Source organism: Aquila chrysaetos, chromosome 2, assembly GCF_900496995.4.
Source record: "Aquila chrysaetos chrysaetos chromosome 2, bAquChr1.4, whole genome shotgun sequence".
Classification (NCBI taxonomy): Eukaryota; Metazoa; Chordata; class Aves; order Accipitriformes; family Accipitridae; genus Aquila; species Aquila chrysaetos.
Genome location: NC_044005.1, coordinates 33891660 through 33905254, shown reverse-complemented (window position 1 = coordinate 33905254; position 13595 = coordinate 33891660). Strand labels below are relative to the sequence as shown.

General features: G+C 42.9%; 1 protein-coding gene across 6 annotated transcripts in view; it reads right to left on the bottom strand.

Annotated features, from left to right (window-relative positions):
- STXBP6 (syntaxin binding protein 6) overlaps positions 1-11946 on the bottom strand; it is a 117260-nt gene extending 105314 nt beyond the window's left edge. For 2 of the 6 annotated variants that reach the window (XM_041120710.1, XM_041120707.1), the window contains exon 1: positions 11839-11946. The gene's annotated coding sequence lies outside the window, so the exon portion shown is untranslated. Of the gene's footprint in view, positions 1-1148; positions 1169-11834 lie in introns of those variants that run through there. The other 4 variants (XM_030003046.1, XM_030003055.1, XM_041120701.1 and 1 more) reach the window with 4 other exon arrangements.
- Between the last annotated feature and the right edge of the window lie 1649 nt (positions 11947-13595).

The window sequence follows — 13595 nt, the reverse complement described above, 5'->3', positions numbered from 1 at the left end:
GGAATCAAGCAAGGATCTACTGCTAATAAACTTTCCAAAAGTCTTCCAAGAAATGCTTTTTTGCCTCAGCTGTCCATTCAGTCCAAAGACACACAAAAGTATGTATTCTATCAATACAGCAGACTAATCAATAAGTCATTTATCAGGATTCGTATTATCAATCCAAAACATAATACTGCTCAGATCGCCTCCATTCTAAGGTCTTCTGTATACTGGTAATAAAATGAAGCTCTGCAAACAGACCATTGGTTTTATTCATCTTCATATTCTATATAAGAGCAGATTTTTACAGATACCTGAAGTTAAAACAATTCATATTTAAGTCCCACTTTCCAAACTACTATCAAACAAAAAAATGCACATTATGGATATGCAAAGATACAAGTTCATCTCTTAAAAAGCAGAGGTCTCAGATATAGATAAATGTCTAATTAAGTTACAAATTATATATACTGAAGTTAACCCTTAAAAAATAATTTTAAAGCAGCTCAACAGAAAATTCAGAAGTATGATGGAGATATTACCAGTATTTGAAGTGCTCAGACTTTTTAGAACAAGGAAAAACGCCAACCAGAAGTAGCCCTTCAATGTCCTGTACCTTGTTATACAGATAAACCTACACTGAAATCAATTACTCATTTCAATGAAAGATTAAAAGATAACTAACAGATCTATTTCTGTTCCCTTTGAATGTACATTGCTCCAGTTTTAAGCTTTATTACATACAGAATACTCTGCCCAGTATTAAAATATATGTATTAGACTTGACAGCACCCTATTCTGAAGAAATCACCCACCCACCACCTCAAATTTGTCTTTTTCTTATTTTTAGTGACCATTCAGCACTGGTGTGGCATTGGCTTCTTTTGCTCCACTATACCATAAAGACCAAACATGTAGTTACCCATCTAATATAATTCCAGGGCCCTCCTCCCTCCATTCAACCCCTTATTCTATGCATAATTTTTCCAGCTTTTTGTTTTAGGATTTTCTGGAACAAGTTATCCAGCTCTGCTGATATTCTGCGTTTATTCCTAACAGCTATTATTTACTCAATGTGTGTGAAATATTTCACATCCTGTCAGAGTGTAATAACATCATCCGGAAAGACCCAGAACATACCACAGTGGCATTTACAGAACACTTACCTTTTATCCCTTATCATCAGTAACTTGATAATTGTTTCATTTAAAGTACGCAACTCTCACAAGAACGATAGAAGAAACTTTGTGAAAGGGAATAAAAATGGAAAGTAGAGAGAAATGGAAGCTAGAAAGGAATCGTCACATCTTACCCTCCCCAGAAGATACCTTGTTTTCAAATTAAGCTGGAAAATTCTGATTATTTAGATAAGGAAACAAGAAAATGAGGAAAGGGGAGAACTAACCTGACAATGGAGGAAATCAATCTCTAGTCAAAATTTTTTGTCCAAAGGTGCAGAAGTTAATGTTTAAGGTGAGGCATGACAGGAAATACACACCTATTAAGTCCCTTAAGAAATCCCAGGGGACTGCTAAATAAGGTTTGAAAGAGAGCAACCTGATTAAAGAACAGACAAAGGACAACAAGATGAGAAATTATGAGAAATGCTGAAAGAACAGACAAAATTACAAAGGCAGAAAATATACAGTGAGATTAGACAGAGTAACACAGCTGAGACCAGGTCTTGGGAATAATCCTTATCCAAGGAGGACAGCTGAACCAGTGCTACTGGTTCATTAATCAGATAAACAGCTCCAACAGCTTCCACACCTCAATGTTAAGGCGGCTACTCATTGTACCTCTGTTTCACTGGTACTGAAGTCTCACTTCCTCTTGTCTCAGACATGTTTATAGGGGGACTGTTGCACTTTCTGAAAGTCCTATAATATCTCTTTCCCATTTTCAGAAAAGTTTATTCGGAATAGCTTATTATAATACATTATGTCATAGTTTCGGTTCCACTTTTCTAATCCCTACTACCCCCATCCCCAGAGTAGCTCACTGAATGAAATATAAAGGATTTTTCTCCTACTGCCAGCAAAATTATGTATTAACCCCCCTTTCAGAAGAACAAGGTTCCCTTTCAAAGCCATAATAGACATAAAATGTCACCTCTCTCTCATACCACCCTTTTGGAAGGTAGGGGATGTTGAAACGATAAGGCAAAAATGAACACGGGCACTTATATCAAAGCTGGGCATGTCGTAAAGTTCAGACAAGCCTATGTTGTAAGAACATGAAATAAATCCACACAGTAGAGACAACATACAGAAAACTAACCCTGGATTTACTGCTTTGTCACCAGCAGGAAGTGAGCAAATGCACTCCTGTAACTCTGGCTACCAAACCGGGTCCCTACGAAACACCCAGACACTACACCTTCACATGGGTGGCTTTTATTGCTCCACCTGTGAAATTTCATTTCCTTCTGGTGCAGAGACAGGGTACATGCACAAACTATCTCAGACTACAGAGCAAGACACAACTGATGCACAAAGAAAGAGGCAGAAAATGTAATAGTTCATAGACATCATTGCCTATTTTACTCTAAAAACCTAAGTAACTGGTTTGTTATAAACTGGAAAGTAGAAGAAGTTTGTGTTACCTATTGGGCAAGATTATCCATGACATAAATCCACAAATTCAAATACCAAGGGACTTCAAATGCATACTGAGTTGATTTCAAGTCTTTTACGGAATTGCTTAAAAGATAAAAATAAAGTCTGACACACTGGCAATCTATAAAAATAGAAAGATGCATTATTATCACAGTTTTACCACTGAAGTATAACATGACCTTCAACAATTCACTTCAGGCCATTTACTTCAGCAGCAAGTGAGGGTTCACCACACACAGCTCACGGATGTACGGGAGAGCTCAGCATCTGATAAGCATTTGTGGGACCTCAGGTGCTAGGTGCTGCTGAACACCAGGTTGGTGCTTCAGGGTTGCACAGCTGCGGTCCTCAGCCTGATCACTTCTCTGAGAGGGGGCTGTAAGGAAGCTTCACTTAGCCATCAAAGCGGTACCTGGGTTACCAGCAAAGACAACTCATTCCTGCACTTTTCCCGGTAACTAAATGGAATATGAAGAACAAATACCAAACCATACACAGTTAGCTTTTGAATGAATAACAAGACTACTTTCACAAACAAAAATGAGCCAATATTTAAAGTAACTCCAAGGTTTCAGATAAGTAATTCGAAGACATCAGCTATTACTGTTTGAAACAAGCACCTAATCACAAGCTATTTCACCACGTTGACTATACACTGCTTCACAAGCTTCCATAGGGGACAAATATGAAATAAAGTGTCCGATACTACTGGAGAATTCCCAGTTTTATTTACCCAAATATCCAGAAAAACAATAAACTAGTGGCAGGGAAGAGGAAGCAGAGTTGCAAACATGTTCTTACCACCCCCCTAAGAGCAATGCAGAAGCACCGTTACTGCACTCTATAGACAACAGGATCAAGCCTTACCTCAGCCCAGACCTGCAAATTCTCATGCATAAGCAGTCATTTCTATAAGAAGAATGAATTAGAAGATTTATACACAAGGACCTAGAAGTAGGATTGGACCCGCAGGCATCTGGAACCATGAAAAAGGAGTTCACAAGGTCCATCATAGGCACTTATTCTCCCACACCAAAACATAGCACTGTCTCTTTCACAATAACCACAAAAAAAAAAAAGCAGTTTTATTTGACATGACATGACTAAGTCCAATATGTATGTGTGTGTATACATATTATGTATAAAATATATATACACATTTTTTCTTTTATGGAAAAAAGTAAACAGAATCAAGACACTTCTTAGCTGACAGACATTATCTTTGAAGTTTTCTTTTTAGGAGGTTAAGATGCATGATTTTTAAAGCAAAAAAAATTTCAAAGCTACCAGTCTAAAATATTTTAACTGCACACTTCTTGTCCCCTGAAATGAAACATTGTCTAGCAACTGACCAGAACCTGAAACTGGTCGTCTTTTATGTAATTCGTCTGAGGATCTGAAGGTGTCCTATACATAGCTCACATCTACTAGATTCCTTAATCAAGGTATAGGCATTTTGGATTCCTAACCCTTTAAGGGCTTGCATATTAATCTTCTGTTAAATAAGGGCTTTGAGTTAAAATATCATCTCAGACACCCAGGTTTTATTTTAAGATGTTAAATGTCATATTTGAGATCCCATTAAGGCATTAAAAGTAAGTTACAGGTCCCAACTTCGTCCTGAGAAATTTCACAGATCAATGAATTCTCTTACCTTCACAAAGCTTTCTCAAGAGCCACACCCATGCAACTGATCCCCTGGGCTGAGGACAAGAACCTTCCACAATTCAGTATTACCTTGGTAAGTTGGGTCATGCAGGGACGGTGGTATGCCAAGATGTGTAAATGGGACGTAACCCAACAGACATAGCTAGAATCACCTAACATGGTACAGTCACAAAATTGTATTGCCTTATTCCCAACTCACATAAAAGCTATTTCTGTTCATGCTTTTTAATAATGCTTACTGAAGTAATGCCATTACTATTTTGTGAAACACTACAATGCTCTGCTTCATGCCCTCAGGGCTTCAAACTCTTTCCACTGACTGACAGGAAATGTGGACACCGCAGGTCAGGGGACAATCAGGTGCCTGAAGTAGATAGCGTCAGCTCACAAGAGTCAAGGCAAGGCCTGACATAAAAGACTCTAGTTTTAAGACCAGACTGAACCACAAATGCAATTTGTGTCTAACTGCAGGTTAATTAACAGCTTTGTAAGATACAACCAATCACCATATGAAAAATCCTTAATCTTAGATTTGGGTATTTCAAGAATAGACTACATACTGTAACTATAGTCTTAGCATCTGAGAAACGTATGTCACCTACTCCCATAGTTACATAATAAAGGAATGTCTGAAACCTACCTAAATACATAGGGGATAGAAAAGTAAAGCAGCTCCGCAGGACAAAGCATGCCTAGCTGCTCTGTTCAAGTCCCAATGAAGTCAACTACAGACTTTTCTTTAACTTCCGTAGGAGTTAAATTAAGTCAGAATCTTCAAAAACCACACTTCAATCATGAATTTCTGTATGCGTGTTTCAGGCCCTGGTAAACTGAAAGTGATCCGAATACCCTACCTTAAAGCAACCTCAGTCTGCTACTGTAACACAGCCAAACTAGTTTGTCATCCAGAAAAATTATTAAAAACATGTAAATATTCAGTCTTGGTTACATTTTTCAAATACAGAACATACTACATTACCAGCGATGTGGGAAGTATCCAGCACTTCACATGCTGTTGAACCATTCTTTGCTCCTCTGACAGTCACTTCTGAACAGCTGCAAATGCATACAGGCTACAGTAAAACCGATGTTTTCAAAATTTAAATGAACAATTGTCACATGGTTTCAATTCTGTCAAGTTGGAGTTTTACTAAAACCAGCCAAGAATAATCCTTCCCCAAACAACATACTGAAAGTGTGTTTATACTGAAACTGAACTTCTGTACTGATCAAGACAAAAATAAATAGTTTGGGGACAATTTAAGATGGCTCAGAAAAACATCCGTTAGGAAAATTTCAGGTCTAGTAACCAAGAACTCCATTCCACCTGTGAATGCCTGACCTCACTCAGCTGTCTGCTTATAAAACAAAGGGCAAAGAACAAAACAAAGCCTGCTATGTTTGATACTCCCACTCAACTAGTGAACATCTACATTTACAAGCAGCAATTTCCTTTCTACATCTCCCAAAACAAACAAAAAAGCTAATCTTAACATAGCTTTTCTCCTAAAGAGAAGGTGTGATAGAACTGAAAAAAGGGACCTCCAGAGGTTCCATCTAAGCTCAGCTGTTCTGTGATTCTGTGATCTTCTCGGGTTTTGTATTTTCAAGTCAGATTGCTTTGTTCAGGCAATCACTTTGGTGTACATATAGATTTTAAAATGGCAAAACTAAGTTGTAAATTCTGAGTTTCAACACCTTCCTTTAAATCTGTCCTTAAGAGACTAAGGGCAGCTGAATACAAGTTATTCTGTTGGTCTTTCACAGTACAAAGACATCAGGCACTTTTTTTGTCTCTCAGTCTCGTAACATGCATTCAGTTAAGAAAAGTGGCAAAGGCCACAGGTGCAGAGCCCATCTGCAGTGGCTGCCTATCAGCAAGGAACTGATGGCCACCAGGAAGCCAGTAAGAAGTCCCTTCGCATTGCCAGGCACAAGTGGAGCACATCTCCTCTGAGCATCCATCCCTTTTCCAGTGCATACTGCCTGAAAGACTAAGGCCCCAATACGGAGTCCTACAGAATAACAAAGCATGTGCAGTTAGAGGGTAGAGTTGACTGTTAACCTACAGTGGACAAACTCCCACCCCACAAAACTAACTGGAATGTTTATATTATTGAAGTCACAAAGGTGCTAACAGACTTGTCACTAACCTCTGGGCACATCAGAACATGCGGACACTTTTTATTACAGTGTCAGGAACCTGCCATACAAGCTCAAGAAAATAAATGAACTAACAGGAACTCACTCTGAGTAATACTCATCTGTCAATAATTAATCATATATAGAAAGAAAGAATATGATCAAAGAGGATGACCTGAACATTGTGTCTCTTTCAATGAAGAGAGACAGTTGTTATGCTCCGATAATGGCCCACAAAGGCAAACAATTCAAGAGTAAGCTTATGAACATCCTAGAACTTCTATTAATTACCAAGAGGGAGTTTCCAAGTGTGGATTGCATATGGCCAAGTGTTTATTCTTCCCCTCCTCCAAAATACACTAGCAAGTGGAAAGGTAGAAATAGAATTTAAACACTTTCCAATTTTGCACTTCAACAATGCCGAAAAAAATTGTAGGCAAACTTTGGGAATTAATGGTTTGGTTCTGTGAACCAGTAATTGTAAGATACAAGAGTGTTTTCTAAAACAACCTGCATGCATAACACAGAATTGCCTATGAAAAGGAGACCCACACCCAAAAGGTATAAACAACAAATTTGTTGGCCAGCACAGCTACCAAGAAGAAATGTTAAGTATTTATAAGCTCTTTTTTGCAGATGAATTGTGGGCAAGCACAAATTTTATAGAAGTTACATTTTCAATTTTACCCTATGGAGATGCTTCAAGCAAAAGGAATTGCTTCCATAGCAGCACAACTTTATTCATGATTTAAACTGAACCAAAATAAACCTGGTTAACTGGAGTAGGTTAACTTCTTATACTGAAACCTAATTCAAAACAAGTTTATTATTTATTACTGATACAGGTTTAACTCAACTAGTTCATGCAGAGACAAGACAAACTGAACCTACCCAGAAAGCTGTTTTGCAAAGTCTCTTCATCTGAAGTGTTTCATACAGATACATATAATTTGGTGGTTTCCCCCATTATTAACACATCTGGCTGTAATTACACCACATGAGTTTTATGCTACTTGGAAACTTCACAGATAAAAATCACATGCAATCTCTAAGAAAAGATATGAAGGGAAAGCATCTGAAGTTTACCACACAAGACAGTCAAGGCAGGGAAGTAAAACAAAACAAAACAAAAAAAAACCCCACCACCCCAAAAAAAGGCCCTTAGAGCTGGCACTGCTCTCCTGTCTACAGCAAGACTAGAACAAAGTTTAAAGGGCAAGAAATAAAAAGTTTAGCTTTTAGCGCTGGACTTTAATCCTTATCAGCTCATGACAGTAAAAGTTTTAATAACTCATGTTCATAACCATTGGTAAGAATTCTGCACCACTGAGCAATCTTAAATGCTCATAAATGCTCCTGTTTTATTAAGGAAATCAAAATGTTACAGATCAGAAATGTCTAGATTTTTTTCCTTTGGGGCTACTGTCGTTGCACTAACTGTAATCTACACTAAAAGTCAGAAGCTCACAACATTAAACACACACATATATAAACCTAGGTCTTCCAAGCATCGGAAATCCAATATAAGTGCTATCTTGTAAAGCACAGAGCCCACCCTTCCAGGAACATTACAGTCCAAACTGCTCCCAGACCTGCAGCACTCCAGCACAGCCAGGAATCCTTTCTCAACGCTATCTACCAAAGAAAAATTACGAAAGGGAAAGAAGGAACACATGATATTATTGAGCTAACCTACAGTCATACAATCCCATTTGCAAAGGAATTAGTATCTTTTATATTTATGACAAAGAAGCCCCACAGCATTGTCTGTGTTGAAGACCTCAGGTGCAGAGGATGTCTGCCTAAGCTTAAGATGGAAAAAAACGCACCTTAATGTTCAACTATGAGCTCCAGAGTGTCACAACGAACAACACATGCCAAAAAGTCAGGTGGGCCTCCAGAAAATGCATACTGGAGAAAGAAAAGGGACTACCAGAAAAAAGATTTTTCGGGATGGAGGGAGGGTACTGGCAGTTTTGAAAGAGTTTGAATACAATGATTTTGTAAAATGGTCTGGTCTCTTTTGTCCCCTCAATTACCCAGTGAGTACATTTCACGACTTTATTTCTGCTATATATAGCCTCAGAAATGCATTTGCTTCCTGAGAAACCATCATTCATTTCTGTGATAGCAGCTTACTCAGAGGAGGGGAGGGAAAAAAAAAAAAAAAAAAAAAGGCAGTAAGAGGCAATGTCCTTCCCCCCACCCCCCTAAAACCAGAGTTCCCCCCCTTCACATCACAGTCTAAACGTTCAATCACATCATTTGGGCAGGAAAGCAACAGTCCCTTCTCTTGTTAACACATTTCTTGGTTTGAATTCTTGTTACTATTTTGCTCTCCTTTTCTCCAAGTTTGAGAAATTTCTCTGGGATACATAAAAAACAGGTTTAGCTGTTCCCTATTAAAGATTTGTATAACCAAGGAATGCTACACAAGAAGCTACAGGTGATGTTTATTAGCACTGATACTAGATTTACGCTAGCGTGTGTGTCCTGACTCTGAACAACAGTCAAACCAACAGCCTAAATTTAAACATGCTTCTATACAGTTAGCACTGCCTGCTGCAGTCATATGCAAAAGTGTATTAATGAATTCACTGGCATATCTGGCTACAATACAAATTAATGCCAAGGCTTTTTAGTTCATCCATTTTTCAAATCCCCAACATCACTAGAGACTGCCAATCAAGGACTAAGCAAATTGAGTGTTCTCGTGAAGGACTTGATTTGTCTCTGTACACAACTATAGCATTCCTGTTTGGTTAAAAACAGGAGGAAACAATTTGCCTTACCATCACATTATCCAAACACAGGCTTCCAAAACTGTGATTAAAACACTTTGTACAACCTTGGCAATGTTAACTTACCAGCTGTACACTGGAAAGGAACATTAAGTTACAAAGGAGGAAAAGAGAAAGAACAAATGCACTATCATTTAGACAGCATACCTCCCCCCAAAACAGACCAACAGCTACTATTTTTCCAGAGTCAGCATTTCACAGATTTTATTCATAATAAAACAGAAGTCATCTTATCCCATACCATTTTAAAAACTCCATTTTTTTTAAAAAGGTATTTTTAAGTTCTCCAAAATGTACACTTTAATCTACTAACAACAGTACAAACACAAGAAGTATCTATTGATTAATTCATCTTATTTAAGAAGTGAACTTCCAGTATAAGTAGCCTGGAATAGCATAATGAAAAAATATTCAACTAGGCGGGGAAAAAAAAAAAACCAAAACCCTTCATACTGAGGATTTTATAAATAGCTTATTTTTATATTATCCTCTCAATCTAAAAACCCCACATGCACACAAAAGTGAGGTGATCTGAATATAGACCTAGAAGAAAAAACACAGAATATTTCTCTTTGGGCCTTCTTTAGCACATGTCATTGTATCATCATCACACTTCCCTCACTTCAGATGTTCAGATCCAGACCATGTATAGAGGGACACTCAGAAACTTGAAGATAAATGAAATGGAAATGCGAAATCAACATATGCAAGTTAACAGCAGCTTCCATCACCACAGCAAACACTCTTACTCAGGAGTAAAACACCCCTTACTTTCCACTGCACAATTCTTCACAAACCTTTTTCCACCTGGAAATTCCTACACCTGGAGAAGCTATCACAAAATGGTGACTGGGCTAACTTCCAAAACAGTGCTTTCACTCCACTCTAGAAATGTCATGGTATTTTTTATTTTCATTGATTTATCTCAGTGCATCTTTAAAGGTACCATCCAACTTTCAAGGCATATTCTTAAAGAAAATCAAGAGTATGGACAAGGGAAATTAGTGTGGCACGACTACACCATAACTGTATTCCCCCAGGCAGAAAGGCCCTAAACCACTTCACTGAAAGAGACCTTTTTCAAGTAATTTATCAAGCAGACTACCATCAACCCCATGGGGGAACATTCTTCCTAGGGGCAAGAAACTGTAAAATTATATTTCACAGAGGGTGGGGAAAAAAATCCCAACTCACTGTTATGATTGTTCACACCCATAAACTACCACAAGTATTTCTTTTGTATTCATTACTTCAAAAAACACCATGTTTGGAGTTTTTAAAGCCCCGTCAAAATAGCTAACTACACTTACAGAAAAATTCAGGAGTTAAAGGGTGCTTGGAAACTACAGATGTGGAAGAGAAACCTGTGACTTGCTAACTCAATGCATCACCAGCAAGGTACAACTTCCCTGCCCTCTGCTTACTCCTCTCTTAAAAAAGAGACCGTGGGTCAGAGGCCTCCTCTACAGTTAGATGCCGCAGCTTTGATCGGATATCGTAATCAAAAGATAATCAAGTTACCACATGGCTATGTATTTCCATTTCAGGATGGAAAAGGATAAGGTCCTGTCTGCCTCAGCAACGTTAAGTACAGAGGGATGCCAGATGATCCCCATCACATGAGCAACAACTCTTAAAACTCTTAAGAGAGGCGTCATGGGTCTGTGGAGCCTGTTCAAGCAATGAAAAGCAGTAACACTAGTTCTGACTCACAAAAGGAAAACAGCCAAGCTGAACACATCCTAAAAGACTGCTTATATTTAGAGAAAGATAGAGGGATTTGCAAAGTGATGCAATTCCTAAAACGTAAACTCCTCGGTTTGAACTTCAGACTTCAGCAGCATCACTGCAACACGAGAGGATAAAGAAGACAGATGTTGTAAGTTTTACTTTTCCATTAGCAAACCTAGTTCAAACAGAAGGCAGCGGTGGCCGTTTCACCAGACCGTCAAGGTTACTCCTAAAACACTGTGTGGGAAGGAGACCACCAGATCTGCTTGACGTTTGCTGGCCCGTTTTCCGCTGCTCCTCACCACCCGGAGAAGCTCCCCAGGAGGAACGACGGGGCAACGACCACCGCCGGGCTGCACCAGCGGCTCCCGCCAGCGCGCAGGCTTTGGGGCCGGTGCCAGAGCAAAGCCTCCCGCTACGAGGGGGGGGGGGGCTGCAGGGCCGGGACCCACCCCGCCGCCCCGCTCCGACGGCGGGGGAAGGAGGGCTGCGCTGCCAGACGCACCGCTCGCCTCAGCCCAGCCCCCCGGCGGACGGCGCTCCGCGCCCGCGGAGCTCGGCGGGCTCCGGCAGCGGCCGCCCCCGCCCCGCCGCGCGGCCCGGGAACGGCCGCCTCCCCTCGAGGGCGCAGACCCGGCCGCCTCGGCCCGGCACCCCCGGGGCGGCCAGGGCGCTCCCGGCGCCGGGGTCGAGGCGGGGGACGCCACTGTGGAGTTAATCGTTAACTCGCTGCCCCGCTTACTCAGAGCGCTCCTCCCGCGGCCGCCGTGGCAGCCGGCAGCCCCAACGGGGCGGGCGCGGCTCCACCACGGAGGGAGCCGGTGGGCACAGCCCTCCCCGCCCGCCCCACGGCGACCGCGACCCGCAGCACGGGGGCCGCCGCCCACCACACCTACCTCCCCGCCGGCTCGCCTCGCCTCGGCTCCTCTCCTCACCGCAGCGGCGCGGGCGCTGGCGCGGGGACCCGCGCGGGGTGCCGTGCCGTTCTGTGCCGTGCCCCGCGGCGGCGGCCGCCGCGCTGCCAGCGCCGAGGCGTGAGGGCGGCCCCACGTGCGCCGGCTGCGCCAATCGGGGCCGCCCGCGGGCCGCCCCCCCGCCCCCGCCGCCGCCGCCGCCGTCCCGGGCCGCCCGCGAACCGCGGCGGGGCGAAGCGAAGCGGTGGCAGCAGGCAGGGCAGGAAGCTGGTTTGGGAGGCAGGAGGAAATCAGCGCGTTGGACGGCGGTTTGGGGTCGCTGGAGGGGAGGGAACAAAGAGACCCCAAACGCTGCTGATGGCGGGCCGGGCGCCGCTTCCGCGCCCGCGGGGCCGCCGCGCAGCCGGACCGGCGGCCCGCGCCGCACGGCGAGAGCGCACACCGCGGCGGGCGGCGGCGGCCGGGGCGAGGGGGCGCCGCGGGGGCCGGATTCCGCCGCGGCCGGAGCCCCGCGCCGCCGGGAGCGGGCGCTGGGCGGGCGGGGGCGCCTGGGTGGAAAGAGTTCAGGCGGGCAAACCTCCCGATTAATTGACGAAGCGTCCTTTGGGCTCTGGCGTGAGTTTTGCCGCGCTAAACGTGCTGAGGAAAGCAGAAACGCGTTCACGCCTTGTCACAGAAAGGCCGCCGTGTGGGAGCCGGGTCTGGCTGTTCTAAACGGCCCGAAGGTACCGCGGCGCGGAAGGACGGCTGGCTGGAGAGCCGGGGGCGGGCAGGTGTGGGGACGGGCGCTTAAGGCCGTCGTGAGCCTCCCGAAAGGCGTTACGTTCTGCTAAAGCGTCAGACTTCAAGTAAATAGTAACAGAGGGCTCTTAATCCGCACTCCGAGGGTGAGACCGGCAACAGATTCTGCTCGTGTGCTTTCTACTTCGGGTACTGGCGAGAAGTCCAGCTTCTGCGCCAGGTTGCTGGAATTGCTGTGGCTTCGCTAGGGCAATACCGGCAGTGTCATGCTTGAAAACAATAAGGTGGTTAGTAAGAAAATAAACATTCCTAACATAGCAAAATATTTTTGTACTTTCTTTTACAACGTTGGATTTGTAACGCTGCGTTTTTGTATGATTGTCAACATGAATCGTAGTTAGTACAATTTCCGTCAGTTAATGAAAATGTAAAAGTTGATTGTTTGCTCGGCGTGGGTGTGTTCTGATCCCTTCATTTAATCTAATGGTTGTTGATGTCGCACAGCGGCAGTTGTTCGCTACCGCCTCACTTTTTCAGTGCATTGCGCTCAGTTGTATTGCTGCGCCTTTAGATCTCTCTTAAAAATGCTCTGAAATCCATTCAGTGACTCATATTAGTTTCAATAAATTTTGCATGGGTGTCGTGGAAACAGGCCAATCCACTTCTGTTGTAGGCAACAGCCTCCCACAAATGCCTTGCTGCCTCCCCATCTCATATATATAGAAGTTCGGCCCCCAGTGGCCTTCAGTCTTCCCTGTATATTAAAATTAAATTTCCAACAGATAGATCCCTTTTTTGTGCGAGGCTGGTTGCCCATAGAGTTGAATGTCTCCAGCATCCATGGACTTCTGGCCAGATGCAGAGCCATGAAAAGAAAACAGGGAATAGAGGCCGCAGCTCTGAAAGGCAAAGCTGGAAACAAGGTTACTTTTTTCTGAGTAATCTGAGCCTTGAGACCTTCAAAAAGTTCATCACCACCTTTTTTAGAAAGATAAACT